The sequence below is a fragment of the Delphinapterus leucas genome, chromosome 14 (assembly GCF_059928025.1).
Source record: "Delphinapterus leucas isolate spDelLeu-1000000601 "Yukka" chromosome 14, BTC_Dleu_Yukka2, whole genome shotgun sequence".
NCBI lineage: Eukaryota > Metazoa > Chordata > Mammalia > Artiodactyla > Monodontidae > Delphinapterus > Delphinapterus leucas.
This window is the reverse complement of record NC_143142.1, coordinates 1,131,967-1,148,218: the sequence shown is the minus strand read 5'-3', so window position 1 is coordinate 1,148,218 and position 16,252 is coordinate 1,131,967. Positions and strand designations below refer to the sequence as shown.

General features: G+C 52.4%; 1 long non-coding RNA gene across 1 annotated transcript; it reads left to right on the top strand.

The window, feature by feature from the left end:
• Positions 1–12,678: 12,678 nt before the first annotated feature.
• LOC149747534 (uncharacterized) lies at positions 12,679–15,505 on the top strand. The gene is made up of 2 exons (XR_016387447.1): positions 12,679–13,115; positions 15,191–15,505. It is a non-coding gene; the product is annotated as an uncharacterized LOC149747534 (long non-coding RNA).
• The last annotated feature ends 747 nt before the right edge of the window (positions 15,506–16,252 follow it).

Below are 16,252 nucleotides of genomic sequence, written 5' to 3'. Positions count from 1 at the left end.
GTCCCCATGGTTCAATTCTGGCTCTGCGTCTCTGGCAGTAATGTCACAGAATGATATTGTGCTCACATGATATTCTCAAGTGTCCCCATGGTTCAATTCTGGCTCTGCGTCTCTGGCAGTAATGTCACAGAATGATATTGTGCTCACATGAAATTCTCAAGTGTCCCCATGGTTCAATTCTGGCTCTGCGTCTCTGGCAGTAATGTCACAGAATGATATTGTGCTCACATGAAATTCTCAAGTGTCCCCATGGTTCAATTCTGGCTCTGCGTCTCTGGCAGTAATGTCACAGAATGATATTGTGCTCACATGAAATTCTCAAGTGTCCCCATGGTTCAATTCTGGCTCTGCGTCTCTGGCAGTAATGTCACAGAATGATATTGTGCTCACATGAAATTCTCAAGTGTCCCCATGGTTCAATTCTGGCTCTGCGTCTCTGGCAGTAATGTCACAGAATGATATTGTGCTCACATGAAATTCTCAAGTGTCCCCATGGTTCAATTCTGGCTCTGCGTCTCTGGCAGTAATGTCACAGAATGACGTTGTGCTCACATGAAATTCTCAAGTGTCCCCATGGTTCAATTCTGGCTCTGCGTCTCTGGCAGTAATGTCACAGAATGATATTGTGCTCACATGAAATTCTCAAGTGTCCCCATGGTTCAATTCTGGCTCTGCGTCTCTGGCAGTAATGTCACAGAATGATATTGTGCTCACATGAAATTCTCAAGTGCCCCCATGGTTCAATTCTGGCTCTGCGTCTCTGGCAGTAATGTCACAGAATGATATTGTGCTCACATGAAATTCTCAAGTGTCCCCATGGTTCAATTCTGGCTCTGCGTCTCTGGCAGTAATGTCACAGAATGATATTGTGCTCACATGAAATTCTCAAGTGTCCCCATGGTTCAATTCTGGCTCTGCGTCTCTGGCAGTAATGTCACAGAATGATATTGTGCTCACATGAAATTCTCAAGTGTCCCCATGGTTCAATTCTGGCTCTGCGTCTCTGGCAGTAATGTCACAGAATGATATTGTGCTCACATGAAATTCTCAAGTGTCCCCATGGTTCAATTCTGGCTCTGCGTCTCTGGCAGTAATGTCACAGAATGATATTGTGCTCACATGAAATTCTCAAGTGTCCCCATGGTTCAATTCTGGCTCTGCGTCTCTGGCAGTAATGTCACAGAATGATATTGTGCTCACATGAAATTCTCAAGTGCCCCCATGGTTCAATTCTGGCTCTGCGTCTCTGGCAGTAATGTCACAGAATGATATTGTGCTCACATGAAATTCTCAAGTGCCCCCATGGTTCAATTCTGGCTCTGCGTCTCTGGCAGTAATGTCACAGAATGATATTGTGCTCACATGAAATTCTCAAGTGTCCCCATGGTTCAATTCTGGCTCTGCGTCTCTGGCAGTAATGTCACAGAATGATATTGTGCTCACATGAAATTCTCAAGTGTCCCCATGGTTCAATTCTGGCTCTGCGTCTCTGGCAGTAATGTCACAGAATGATATTGTGCTCACATGAAATTCTCAAGTGCCCCCATGGTTCAATTCTGGCTCTGCGTCTCTGGCAGTAATGTCACAGAATGATATTGTGCTCACATGAAATTCTCAAGTGCCCCCATGGTTCAATTCTGGCTCTGCGTCTCTGGCAGTAATGTCACAGAATGATATTGTGCTCACATGAAATTCTCAAGTGCCCCCATGGTTCAATTCTGGCTCTGCGTCTCTGGCAGTAATGTCACAGAATGATATTGTGCTCACATGAAATTCTCAAGTGCCCCCATGGTTCAATTCTGGCTCTGCGTCTCTGGCAGTAATGTCACAGAATGATATTGTGCTCACATGAAATTCTCAAGTGTCCCCATGGTTCAATTCTGGCTCTGCGTCTCTGGCAGTAATGTCACAGAATGATGTTGTGCTCACATGAAATTCTCAAGTGTCCCCATGGTTCAATTCTGGCTCTGCGTCTCTGGCAGTAATGTCACAGAATGATGTTGTGCTCACATGAAATTCTCAAGTGTCCCCATGGTTCAATTCTGGCTCTGCGTCTCTGGCAGTAATGTCACAGAATGATGTTGTGCTCACATGAAATTCTCAAGTGTCCCCATGGTTCAGTTCTGGCTCTGCGTCTCTGGCAGTAATGTCACAGAATGATATTGTGCTCACATGAAATTCTCAAGTGTCCCCATGGTTCAATTCTGGCTCTGCGTCTCTGGCAGTAATGTCACAGAATGATATTGTGCTCACATGAAATTCTCAAGTGTCCCCATGGTTCAATTCTGGCTCTGCGTCTCTGGCAGTAATGTCACAGAATGGTATTGTGCTCACATGAAATTCTCAAGTGTCCCCATGTTCAATTCTGGCTCTGCGTCTCTGGCAGTAATGTCACAGAATGATATTGTGCTCACATGAAATTCTCAAGTGTCCCCATGGTTCAATTCTGGCTCTGCGTCTCTGGCAGTAATGTCACAGAATGATGTTGTGCTCACATGAAATTCTCAAGTGTCCCCATGGTTCAATTCTGGCTCTGCGTCTCTGGCAGTAATGTCACAGAATGATATTGTGCTCACATGAAATTCTCAAGTGTCCCCATGGTTCAATTCTGGCTCTGCGTCTCTGGCAGTAATGTCACAGAATGATGTTGTGCTCACATGAAATTCTCAAGTGTCCCCATGGTTCAATTCTGGCTCTGCGTCTCTGGCAGTAATGTCACAGAATGATGTTGTGCTCACATGAAATTCTCAAGTGCCCCCATGGTTCAATTCTGGCTCTGCGTCTCTGGCAGTAATGTCACAGAATGATATTGTGCTCACATGAAATTCTCAAGTGTCCCCATGGTTCAGTTCTGGCTCTGCGTCTCTGGCAGTAATGTCACAGAATGATGTTGTGCTCACATGAAATTCTCAAGTGTCCCCATGGTTCAATTCTGGCTCTGCGTCTCTGGCAGTAATGTCACAGAATGACGTTGTGCTCACATGAAATTCTCAAGTGTCCCCATGGTTCAGTTCTGGCTCTGCGTCTCTGGCAGTAATGTCACAGAATGACGTTGTGCTCACATGAAATTCTCAAGTGTCCCCATGGTTCAATTCTGGCTCTGCGTCTCTGGCAGTAATGTCACAGAATGATATTGTGCTCACATGAAATTCTCAAGTGTCCCCATGGTTCAATTCTGGCTCTGCGTCTCTGGCAGTAATGTCACAGAATGATATTGTGCTCACATGAAATTCTCAAGTGTCCCCATGGTTCAATTCTGGCTCTGCGTCTCTGGCAGTAATGTCACAGAATGATATTGTGCTCACATGAAATTCTCAAGTGTCCCCATGGTTCAATTCTGGCTCTGCGTCTCTGGCAGTAATGTCACAGAATGGTATTGTGCTCACATGAAATTCTCAAGTGTCCCCATGGTTCAATTCTGGCTCTGCGTCTCTGGCAGTAATGTCACAGAATGATATTGTGCTCACATGAAATTCTCAAGTGTCCCCATGGTTCAGTTCTGGCTCTGCGTCTCTGGCAGTAATGTCACAGAATGGTATTGTGCTCACATGAAATTCTCAAGTGTCCCCATGGTTCAGTTCTGGCTCTGCGTCTCTGGCAGTAATGTCACAGAATGGTATTGTGCTCACATGAAATTCTCAAGTGTCCCCATGGTTCAGTTCTGGCTCTGCGTCTCCGGCAGTAATGTCACAGAATGACGTTGTGCTCACATGAAATTCTCAAGTGTCCCCATGGTTCAATTCTGGCTCTGCGTCTCCGGCAGTAATGTCACAGAATGACGTTGTGCTCACATGAAATTCTCAAGTGCCCCCATGGTTCAATTCTGGCTCTGCGTCTCCGGCAGTAATGTCACAGAATGACGTTGTGCTCACATGAAATTCTCAAGTGCCCCCATGGTTCAATTCTGGCTCTGCATCTCCGGCAGTAAGGTCACAGAATGATATTGTGCTCACATGAAATTCTCAAGTGCCCCCATGGTTCAGTTCTGGCTCTGCGTCTCTGGCAGTAATGTCACAGAATGGTATTGTGCTCACATGAAATTCTCAAGTGTCCCCATGGTTCAGTTCTGGCTCTGCGTCTCTGGCAGTAATGTCACAGAATGGTATTGTGCTCACATGAAATTCTCAAGTGTCCCCATGGTTCAGTTCTGGCTCTGCGTCTCCGGCAGTAATGTCACAGAATGACGTTGTGCTCACATGAAATTCTCAAGTGTCCCCATGGTTCAATTCTGGCTCTGCGTCTCCGGCAGTAATGTCACAGAATGATGTTGTGCTCACATGAAATTCTCAAGTGTCCCCATGGTTCAGTTCTGGCTCTGCGTCTCTGGCAGTAATGTCACAGAATGACGTTGTGCTCACATGAAATTCTCAAGTGTCCCCATGGCTCAGTTCTGGCTCTGCGTCTCCGGCAGTAAGGTCACAGAATGACGTTGTGCTCACATGAAATTCTCAAGTGTCCCCATGGTTCAGTTCTGGCTCTGCGTCTCCGGCAGTAAGGTCACAGAATGACGTTGTGCTCACATGAAATTCTCAAGTGTCCCCATGGTTCAGTTCTGGCTCTGCGTCTCCGGCAGTAAGGTCACAGAATGACGTTGTGCTCACATGAAATTCTCAAGTGTCCCCATGGTTCAGTTCTGGCTCTGCGTCTCCGGCAGTAATGTCACAGAATGACGTTGTGCTCACATGAAATTCTCAAGTGTCCCCATGGTTCAATTCTGGCTCTGCGTCTCTGGCAGTAATGTCACAGAATGATATTGTGCTCACATGAAATTCTCAAGTGTCCCCATGGTTCAATTCTGGCTCTGCGTCTCTGGCAGTAATGTCACAGAATGATATTGTGCTCACATGAAATTCTCAAGTGTCCCCATGGTTCAATTCTGGCTCTGCGTCTCTGGCAGTAAGGTCACAGAATGACGTTGTGCTCACATGAAATTCTCAAGTGTCCCCATGGTTCAGTTCTGGCTCTGCGTCTCTGGCAGTAATGTCACAGAATGACGTTGTGCTCACATGAAATTCTCAAGTGTCCCCATGGTTCAATTCTGGCTCTGCGTCTCTGGCAGTAAGGTCACAGAATGACGTTGTGCTCACATGAAATTCTCAAGTGTCCCCATGGTTCAGTTCTGGCTCTGCGTCTCTGGCAGTAATGTCACAGAATGACGTTGTGCTCACATGAAATTCTCAAGTGTCCCCATGGTTCAGTTCTGGCTCTGCGTCTCTGGCAGTAATGTCACAGAATGACGTTGTGCTCACATGAAATTCTCAAGTGTCCCCATGGTTCAGTTCTGGCTCTGCGTCTCTGGCAGTAATGTCACAGAATGACGTTGTGCTCACATGAAATTCTCAAGTGCCCCCATGGTTCAATTCTGGCTCTGCGTCTCTGGCAGTAATGTCACAGAATGACGTTGTGCTCACATGAAATTCTCAAGTGTCCCCATGGTTCAGTTCTGGCTCTGCGTCTCCGGCAGTAAGGTCACAGAATGACGTTGTGCTCACATGAAATTCTCAAGTGTCCCCATGGTTCAGTTCTGGCTCTGCGTCTCTGGCTGTAAGGTCACAGAATGACGTTGTGCTCACATGAAATTCTCAAGTGTCCCCATGGTTCAGTTCTGGCTCTGCGTCTCTGGCAGTAATGTCACAGAATGACGTTGTGCTCACATGAAATTCTCAAGTGTCCCCATGGTTCAGTTCTGGCTCTGCGTCTCCGGCTGTAATGTCACAGAATGACGTTGTGCTCACATGAAATTCTCAAGTGTCCCCATGGTTCAGTTCTGGCTCTGCGTCTCCGGCAGTAATGTCACAGAATGATATTGTGCTCACATGAAATTCTCAAGTGCCCCCATGGTTCAGTTCTGGCTCTGCGTCTCTGGCTGTAAGGTCACAGAATGACGTTGTGCTCACATGAAATTCTCAAGTGTCCCCATGGTTCAGTTCTGGCTCTGCGTCTCCGGCAGTAATGTTACAGAATGACGTTGTGCTCACATGAAATTCTCAAATGTCCCCATGGTTCAGTTCTGGCTCTGCGTCTCTGGCTGTAATGTCACAGAATGACGTTGTGCTCACATGAAATTCTCAAGTGTCCCCATGGTTCAGTTCTGGCTCTGCGTCTCTGGCTGTAATGTCACAGAATGACGTTGTGCTCACATGAAATTCTCAAGTGTCCCCATGGTTCAGTTCTGGCTCTGCGTCTCTGGCAGTAATGTCACAGAATGACGTTGTGCTCACATGAAATTCTCAAGTGTCCCCATGGCTCAGTTCTGGCTCTGCGTCTCCGGCAGTAAGGTCACAGAATGACGTTGTGCTCACATGAAATTCTCAAGTGTCCCCATGGTTCAGTTCTGGCTGTGCGTCTCCGGCAGTAAGGTCACAGAATGACGTTGTGCTCACATGAAATTCTCAAGTGTCCCCATGGTTCAGTTCTGGCTCTGCGTCTCCGGCAGTAAGGTCACAGAATGACGTTGTGCTCACATGAAATTCTCAAGTGTCCCCATGGTTCAGTTCTGGCTCTGCGTCTCCGGCAGTAATGTCACAGAATGACGTTGTGCTCACATGAAATTCTCAAGTGTCCCCATGGTTCAATTCTGGCTCTGCGTCTCTGGCAGTAAGGTCACAGAATGACGTTGTGCTCACATGAAATTCTCAAGTGTCCCCATGGTTCAGTTCTGGCTCTGCGTCTCTGGCAGTAATGTCACAGAATGACGTTGTGCTCACATGAAATTCTCAAGTGTCCCCATGGTTCAATTCTGGCTCTGCGTCTCTGGCAGTAAGGTCACAGAATGACGTTGTGCTCACATGAAATTCTCAAGTGTCCCCATGGTTCAGTTCTGGCTCTGCGTCTCTGGCTGTAAGGTCACAGAATGACGTTGTGCTCACATGAAATTCTCAAGTGTCCCCATGGTTCAGTTCTGGCTCTGCGTCTCTGGCTGTAAGGTCACAGAATGACGTTGTGCTCACATGAAATTCTCAAGTGTCCCCATGGTTCAGTTCTGGCTCTGCGTCTCTGGCTGTAAGGTCACAGAATGACGTTGTGCTCACATGAAATTCTCAAGTGTCCCCATGGTTCAGTTCTGGCTCTGCGTCTCTGGCTGTAAGGTCACAGAATGACGTTGTGCTCACATGAAATTCTCAAGTGTCCCCATGGTTCAGTTCTGGCTCTGCGTCTCTGGCTGTAAGGTCACAGAATGACGTTGTGCTCACATGAAATTCTCAAGTGTCCCCATGGTTCAGTTCTGGCTCTGCGTCTCTGGCTGTAAGGTCACAGAATGACGTTGTGCTCACATGAAATTCTCAAGTGTCCCCATGGTTCAGTTCTGGCTCTGCGTCTCCGGCAGTAAGGTCACAGAATGACGTTGTGCTCACATGAAATTCTCAAGTGTCCCCATGGTTCAGTTCTGGCTCTGCGTCTCTGGCTGTAAGGTCACAGAATGACGTTGTGCTCACATGAAATTCTCAAGTGTCCCCATGGTTCAGTTCTGGCTCTGCGTCTCCGGCAGTAAGGTCACAGAATGACGTTGTGCTCACATGAAATTCTCAAGTGTCCCCATGGTTCAGTTCTGGCTCTGCGTCTCTGGCTGTAAGGTCACAGAATGACGTTGTGCTCACATGAAATTCTCAAGTGTCCCCATGGTTCAGTTCTGGCTCTGCGTCTCTGGCTGTAAGGTCACAGAATGACGTTGTGCTCACATGAAATTCTCAAGTGTCCCCATGGTTCAGTTCTGGCTCTGCGTCTCTGGCTGTAAGGTCACAGAATGACGTTGTGCTCACATGAAATTCTCAAGTGTCCCCATGGTTCAGTTCTGGCTCTGCGTCTCTGGCTGTAAGGTCACAGAATGACGTTGTGCTCACATGAAATTCTCAAGTGTCCCCATGGTTCAGTTCTGGCTCTGCGTCTCTGGCTGTAAGGTCACAGAATGACGTTGTGCTCACATGAAATTCTCAAGTGTCCCCATGGTTCAGTTCTGGCTCTGCGTCTCTGGCTGTAAGGTCATAGAATGACGTTGTGCTCACATGAAATTCTCAAGTGTCCCCATGGTTCAGTTCTGGCTCTGCGTCTCTGGCTGTAAGGTCACAGAATGACGTTGTGCTCACATGAAATTCTCAAGTGTCCCCATGGTTCAGTTCTGGCTCTGCGTCTCTGGCTGTAAGGTCACAGAATGACGTTGTGCTCACATGAAATTCTCAAGTGTCCCCATGGTTCAGTTCTGGCTCTGCGTCTCTGGCTGTAAGGTCACAGAATGACGTTGTGCTCACATGAAATTCTCAAGTGTCCCCATGGTTCAGTTCTGGCTCTGCGTCTCTGGCTGTAAGGTCACAGAATGACGTTGTGCTCACATGAAATTCTCAAGTGTCCCCATGGTTCAGTTCTGGCTCTGCGTCTCTGGCTGTAAGGTCACAGAATGACGTTGTGCTCACATGAAATTCTCAAGTGTCCCCATGGTTCAGTTCTGGCTCTGCGTCTCTGGCTGTAAGGTCACAGAATGACGTTGTGCTCACATGAAATTCTCAAGTGTCCCCATGGTTCAGTTCTGGCTCTGCGTCTCTGGCTGTAATGTCACAGAATGACGTTGTGCTCACATGAAATTCTCAAGTGTCCCCATGGTTCAGTTCTGGCTCTGCGTCTCTGGCAGTAATGTCACAGAATGACGTTGTGCTCACATGAAATTCTCAAGTGTCCCCATGGTTCAGTTCTGGCTCTGCGTCTCTGGCTGTAAGGTCACAGAATGACGTTGTGCTCACATGAAATTCTCAAGTGTCCCCATGGTTCAGTTCTGGCTCTGCGTCTCTGGCTGTAATGTCACAGAATGATATTGTGCTCACATGAAATTCTCAAGTGTCCCCATGGTTCAGTTCTGGCTCTGCGTCTCTGGCTGTAAGGTCACAGAATGACGTTGTGCTCACATGAAATTCTCAAGTGTCCCCATGGTTCAGTTCTGGCTCTGCGTCTCTGGCAGTAATGTCACAGAATGACGTTGTGCTCACATGAAATTCTCAAGTGTCCCCATGGTTCAGTTCTGGCTCTGCGTCTCTGGCTGTAAGGTCACAGAATGACGTTGTGCTCACATGAAATTCTCAAGTGTCCCCATGGTTCAGTTCTGGCTCTGCGTCTCTGGCTGTAATGTCACAGAATGATATTGTGCTCACATGAAATTCTCAAGTGTCCCCATGGTTCAGTTCTGGCTCTGCGTCTCTGGCTGTAAGGTCACAGAATGACGTTGTGCTCACATGAAATTCTCAAGTGTCCCCATGGTTCAGTTCTGGCTCTGCGTCTCTGGCTGTAAGGTCACAGAATGACGTTGTGCTCACATGAAATTCTCAAGTGTCCCCATGGCTCAGTTCTGGCTCTGCGTCTCTGGCTGTAAGGTCACAGAATGACGTTGTGCTCACATGAAATTCTCAAGTGTCCCCATGGTTCAGTTCTGGCTCTGCGTCTCCGGCTGTAAGGTCACAGAATGACGTTGTGCTCACATGAAATTCTCAAGTGTCCCCATGGCTCAGTTCTGGCTCTGCGTCTCCGGCAGTAATGTCACAGAATGACGTTGTGCTCACATGAAATTCTCAATTTTAGGTGAGTATTTAAACACCTGGAGCTTTCATGTAAAATTTTGGGTTTTCAGTCAAAAGTCTCTATTTTCACCCCAAGCTGTGCTGGCTCTACTTGGAGAAGCTGTGGATCCCCCAGGGAGCCTGCAGCCATGGCGCCAGGCCCAGAGAGATCCCTCAGGAGGAGATCAGAGGGTTCACACCACACCGGTGAGGGCACAGACCCTGGGCAAGGTCAGCCGTGGAGGCCCAGGTGCTGGCTGACTTCAGCATGACTGGGCCTTGCAGGCAAACACTCATGCCTGTGTGCATGGGTGTCAAGTATACAAAACGCATCTACACAGGGGACCCCGGGACCAGAAGGTCTCTGTTCTAGCTCCCATTTTACAGGTGGGGAAACTGAGGCTCTGGTCTTGGCTCAGGCTGTCATGACAAAAGCCACAGTGCGGGCTTGAACAGCAGTTATTTATTTCTCACAGTCCTGGAGGCTGGACGTCCAAGACCACGGTGACAGCAGATTGGGTTCCTGGTGAGAGCCTGCTCCGGTCTTGCAGATGGCACCTTCTGGCCGTGTGTTCACATGGCAGAGGGGGCAAGTCTGGTCTCTTCTTCTTATAGGGACACTAAGCCCACCATGAGGACCCCGTCCTCATGACCTCCTCTCAGCTTATCACCACCCAAGGTCTCATTTCCAAGTACCATCACGTTGGGGGTTAGAGCTTCAACATACGACCTTTGGGGGGACACAGACATTCCGCCCGTAACACACAGGGAGAGGGGCCCCCAGCACCGCAGCTGCCCCTCGCATGGGACCGAGGCCAGACCCAGATTCCAGCCACACCTCATCCCCTCCTGCCACCTTTCCTAGGAGCAAATTATGGGAGCTTAGGAGGCTCTGGGTGACTCACCCTAAAGAATAATCATGATGGTACAGTTACTGGTACTGTTCTGCACTTCACAGACACAAGGGAGGGAATGTGCTTAGTTTCATTTTCCAGACGAGGAAACTGCGGCTCGGAGAGGAGCAGTGATTTGCTGAAGCTCGGGCACTTGGTGGGCGGGGGAGCTGGGAGTGAACCTGTGACAGTCCTGCTCTGGGGGTCCTCCTCACAGGCTGCTGTGGCCCTCCCTGGGTGGGGAGGGGGTGTGATTATGGGACAGCAGCGCGGGTACCCCTCGTTGGAATCCCAAGGACGGTGAGCAGGTTTTCCTCCAGGGCTCTGGGGCCAGGCCAGCGCTGGGCCGGTGTCCCTCGCGACTGTGTGCCCGTGGGCCTCCCACCCCAGCTGGGCATCGGGCCCCTGCTGGCTCTGCAGCCCCTGCCCTCTCTGAGTGGACAAAGGGTGACAGGACCCCAGTGCGTCCAGAGAAACAAGAGGAAACCAGAGCAGACGGACCCCAGCACAGCTGCCTGCTCCCCTGCCTCCGCAGGCACTGGGCAGCTCGAGGCTGCAGCAAGCATTCCCACCTGCCCTCCCCCATTTCTGGGCTCTCACCCGGGGCCGTCGTGGGCTTGCAGCCAGGTGGTGACCAGGGCCGCATCTTCCTCACCCACATGGCGGTGACGCTGGCTGTCTCTGGAGCACCCCGCCTGGCCTGGGCTTCCTTACCCGGCGGCCAGTGCCAAGGGCAGGAGTCCCAGGAGGCTGAGCGGAAGCCACAGGTCACTTCTGCTGGCCTCATGCCCGCCGGCCCCCAGGGAAGGGGACAGACCCCACCTCTCAGTGGGTGCCAAGTGTCAGTCCACAGTCTGAGAAACCATGTGAGATCCAAGGATTTTGCCCCTCTTGGAGAACTCAGCTGGCCACGCTGCTCCCATTCACATGGGAGAACCAAGGGCCTGAGCCCCCCAGACCTGCTCCTCCGCAGGCGGACAGCAGGCCACCGCGTGGCTCAGGCGGAGACCTCATCACCCTGCTGTCACCTCCCGCCCGGCTCATCAGCCCCTCTGACCCCCAGGCAAGCCACCATCCGCTCTGCCTCTTAACTGTCCTCGGCATCCGCACTGGCCACTCTCCCGTCTGTTCTCCACACGGCAGCCACAGGACCCGTGAAAAGCTTCATCAGACCAGATCCCTCTGGTCTCCAAACCCTCCCGTGGATCCCCTGGCCTTGGGGGTGAGCGTGAGGGCACAAACCCAGTCCTTACCACGGCCTAGATCTGGGCCCTCATCCCTGTCCTCCATCTCCCCTCCCGCCTTCGCTCCAGCCACCCTGACCCAGCCCCTCTCAGACCACAGCTCCTGCCTCAGGGCCTTTGCACACACAGGTGCCTCCAGTGTCACCTTTGCAGTAGTGCCTCTCTGACCACCTCCCTGGAACCGCAAACAGCCCTCCTTCCCCATAAACGCACCCACACCCCTTCCCTCCTTTATTTTCTCCAGGACACCCACTACCATCTGACCTACTCTACAGTCAGTTTAGATACTCAGCTTGTATTTTGTCGGCTGTCTTTCCTCTCCACTAGAGTGTAAAGATTTGGCCTATTTTGTTCAACGCCGTGGTTCTGGCTTACTAAATGTTTGCCGAGTGAACAAACGAATGACAGAAATGGGGCAGGTGGACCCAGGCCCCATGCTGGCGGCTGGGCCAGGCCTTCTTCTCCCTGAGCCATCTCAGGACTCCCCTCTTCCTCCTGGCCCAGGAAGCGGCCTTTGGGAGGGCGGCCGCTCAATTTGGATGAAAACCAGGACTGTCCTGGATGGACCTGGACGACTGGCCCCTCGTTCTAGGCCAGACCAGGAGTGCAGCGCCTGACTGCAGGGGTAGACTGCAGGGGTAGACTCCCTGGGACTGAAACAAGCTCCGTTCCCAGAGCCTTTCTCAATCATGACTCCCTCCTGGGGTCCGTGGTGGTTGAACCTCCCTCCGTCCAGTGTTGGTTTTAGAGGGGAGAGGTAAGCCTCTTGCGGTCCGCTATCGGGAGGCCCAGGGCCGGCTCAGCAGAGGCCGCCAGAGCCTTTCTCAATCATGACTCCCTCCTGGGGTCCGTGGTGGTTGAACCTCCCTCCGTCCAGTGTTGGTTTTAGAGGGGAGAGGTAAGCCTCTTGCGGTCCGCTATCGGGAGGCCCAGGGCCGGCTCAGCAGAGGCCGCCAGAGCCTTTCTCAATCATGACTCCCTCCTGGGGTCCGTGGTGTTTGAACCTCCCTCCGTCCAGTGTTGGTTTTAGAGGGGAGAGGTAAGCCTCTTGCGGTCAGCTATCGGGAGGCCCAGGGCCGGTTCAGCAGAGGCCGCCTGGCCGACTACGGAGAGCAACACGGGGACCTCGAGTCAGCGCCAGGTGAAGACGCGAGAAGCAGCGTGAGGTACAGCTGGCTCAGCAGACAGACGCCACCCAGCAGCCTCGAGGTCTCCCGGCCCTTTGTTTAGTGATAACACGTGAGACATGAACGAGTGATTCCTAAACAATGCGGCCACTCCCTGCCCGGCAGAGCCCTTGTCACAGAGACACAGGGACACAGGACGCAAAGTGCTGACCGAGCCCACAGAGGACACGGGCGGGCCCCCGAGACAGACCGCACAGCGGCATTTACTGTCAGACCCATTTCACAGTCACGCCCAGGACCCAACGGGTAAATGTAAGTCGGGTGCTCTGCAGGGGCGGGAGTCCAGGTGGGTGCAGGTTGTGGGGAAAGTGAGTAAATAGCAAGGAAAATGGGTGGTGACCGCACGCCGTGAACGAGGGGCGAGAGTTCTGGCAAGGACGGAGCCCCCAGGGGTCTGCGCGGAGCAGCCTGGGCTGAGAGCTGTCCAGGGACCGTCAGAGGGTCATGGAATGTGGAGCTCCCAGGGCCCGCCTTCATCACAGTCACCGCCCAGGGAGGTGGCCACCGGCCAGGGTTGCATCACCCCAGCGAGGCCCCAGGCAGCCCCGGGCCGCAGCACCGTGGACCCGATGCAGTCTTCTGCCTGGACTCGTGTGGCCTCGCTGGCCTGCCAGCCTGGGCTCTGCCCTTCCGGGGGCCCTGGACTCGTGTGGCCTCGCTGGCCCTGCCGGCCTGGACTCTGCCCTTCCGGGGGCCTGGCCCCCAGCGCAGCCTCCAGCTGCCCCCTGCTCCCAGGCTCCATCTAGAAGCACTTGGGGTTATTGCCTTGCGGTGCCAAGCAAGTCACTAGCGGCCTCCGAGGCTTCCTTTCCCACCTCCCAAGCGGCCCGGGGGCTGGGGAGCCAGGTGCGCGCCTGTCGGGAGCGTGGGTCCCCCAGCCAGGCCCCCGTTCACGCCTGCTCTTCTTGACGGTGTGACTCTGACTAATTACTCAGCTGCTTCGTATGTGAATTGGGGATAAGCGCACCTGCCCGGTGGGCTGGATTAAACGAACAACCACACCCGGAGGAGAGGAACCGGCCGGGGCACAGGTGCAATGCCAGAGCCTGCTAGTGTTATGACCGAATTTCACTGAGTCCCCGATGAACAGTTTTTCACGTGAAATCAGGATGTGTCTTAAAACTGATGGAGGGTCAAAGTACAGCACAGGGACTTCCCTGGCGGTGCAGTGGTTAAGACTCCGCACTTCCACTGCAGGGGCACGGGTTCGATCCCTGGTCAGGGAACTAAGAGCCCAGGTGCCGCGCGGCGCAGCCAAAAAAACAAAGGTACAAGCCACAACATTGTGTTCTTTCTAGCGGCTCGTAAATGAATGGGGGTCTTACTATCAGTGGCATTTAGATTTGAGTGAACACAGAAGTATTACTAAGCCGGAGAGCACAGGGGGTCACAGACTCCACGGAGGGGAAGCGGAGGAAGAGATCTGTGAACCGGGAGTGGGGTTAACAGTGCCTGGGCTCGGGGACCCCAGGAAGGTCCCACGCTGCACCATGGGCACCGTAGCCCCTGGACACCTGGCCCCTTTCCTGGGGTCTCAGGGACTCCAAGATGCCAGCAGACGTCATGAGCTCTCATTCCAGAGGCAGAAGAGAGAAGTCAGTGCCGCCATCAATAAAAGGAGGGTTGTAAGTGGGGATCACAGCGGCCGGGGTGAAGGTGGGCCTGGGGTGCTTTAGACCAGGCGGTCCCGGAGGGCCTCTTGGAGTAGGTGACATTTGAGTGAGACCTCCGTGATGGGAGGGCATGGGGGCAGTGTTCCAGGCAGAGGGAACAGCCAAAGGCCTCAGGCGGGAGCCAACTTGAGAGGCGGGGGAGACAGAAAGAGGCCAAAGGTCAGGGTAGCTGACCCAGGTCACCCGGCTCCAATAGGTGGATTTGAAGCCAGGGCCCAGGCACGTCCAGCTGCGCTTACCATGTTATTGGTTGTAATGAAGTACAAAGAGGAGGAGAGGGGGCAGCTCTGGGCGTGGGCATTTGGCAGGCAGGGGGCGGCAGGTGGCCAGCAGAGGCGCATCTTACATTCAGTACTGTGCACCTCTGACCGTCCCTGAGGAAGGCAACACTCAGAGCCAGGGGTCCCAAGGCCAGGTGGCCCTCCAGGCAGAAACAGGCAGCCGGGCATTGGGGGAGGAGCTGGGCGGAAATTCAAGGGTCTGTTTCTTTCTGAGCCCAGGTGCCTCCCTGTAGGATGAGATGCCCAACTGCGGGGGCGCCGGCCACACCGCAGCTCACACCTCAGGTTATTTCGCCTCCCCACTGAAACTGTTGTATTGTTTCTGACAATGTAGATCTGACGTTCTTTTTCACTTATCCATACTTTATTTCAGCTCATACCTTTTTCAACAACAGTATGCTAAAACACACATGACTACACTGCCGGTGCCCACCCTGCCCTGCACCCAGCCCCCGACCATTTTTATCCGCCAGAGGGAATCTCCGTGCCCCCCAGCGGTCACCCCCAGCCCCTCACCAGCCCTCAGCCAACACGGATCTACTTTAAGTCTCTGCATTTGCTTATTCCGGGAACCTCATCTGGGAGGAAATCATGCACTAGTCGTCATTTTGCGGCTGGCTTCTTTAATGTAACATGTTTTCAAGGTTCGTTCATGTTGTAGCGTGAATCAGAGCTTCATTCCTCTTTACGGCTGAATCATGTTCTCTTGTACGGCTGGCCCACATTGGTTTATTCATCCATCCGTGGACGGACATCAGGGTTGGCAACTGTGAATAAGGCTGCTATGAACGTGGGTGTGTGTGTTTGCCGAGCCCCGGTTTTAGTCCTCTGGGGAGTAGACACGGAAGTCTAACGCAGGCTTTCCTGGGGAACCCGAGTGGGCGTCTGAGAACACAGCAGGGTGCAGACGCTGTGTCACCCAGCCTGGGTCCGGTCTGGAAGAGTAAAGCTCCCCATCCTTTCCCACGCCCCTCCACTCAGCTGTTAGGAAACCACTGACCGAAACCGCCCCCCCCGCCCCCGCCCTGGCCAGACCCAGTAGTAACCACTTGCATGAGTTACCTTACAACGGGAGGTCCTGGTAAGGAACGTGGAACTAACAAGCTACCACCAACCAGAAGAATTCGAGAAAGTCCCAAAGGAGAGAGGAAACGCCAATCCGTATGTCCTACCAACCTCCCAGAATCCTTCTCGCTGGAATCCATCCAGGCTGAGCGATGCGTGCGCCACCAGCAAGGACCCTGAGTCAGAGTGATTGGCCAGAGACGACCCGGAAACTAACCCCATCACCATAAAACCCGAGACTGCGAGCCACGTGGCAAAGCCGTTCTCCTGGGGTCCCTTACCCTGCTGCTCTCCGCCCGGGCGCCCCTTCCCAACAAAGTCTCTTGCTTCGTCAGCACGTGTGTCTCCTCGGACAATTCACGTTCGCGTG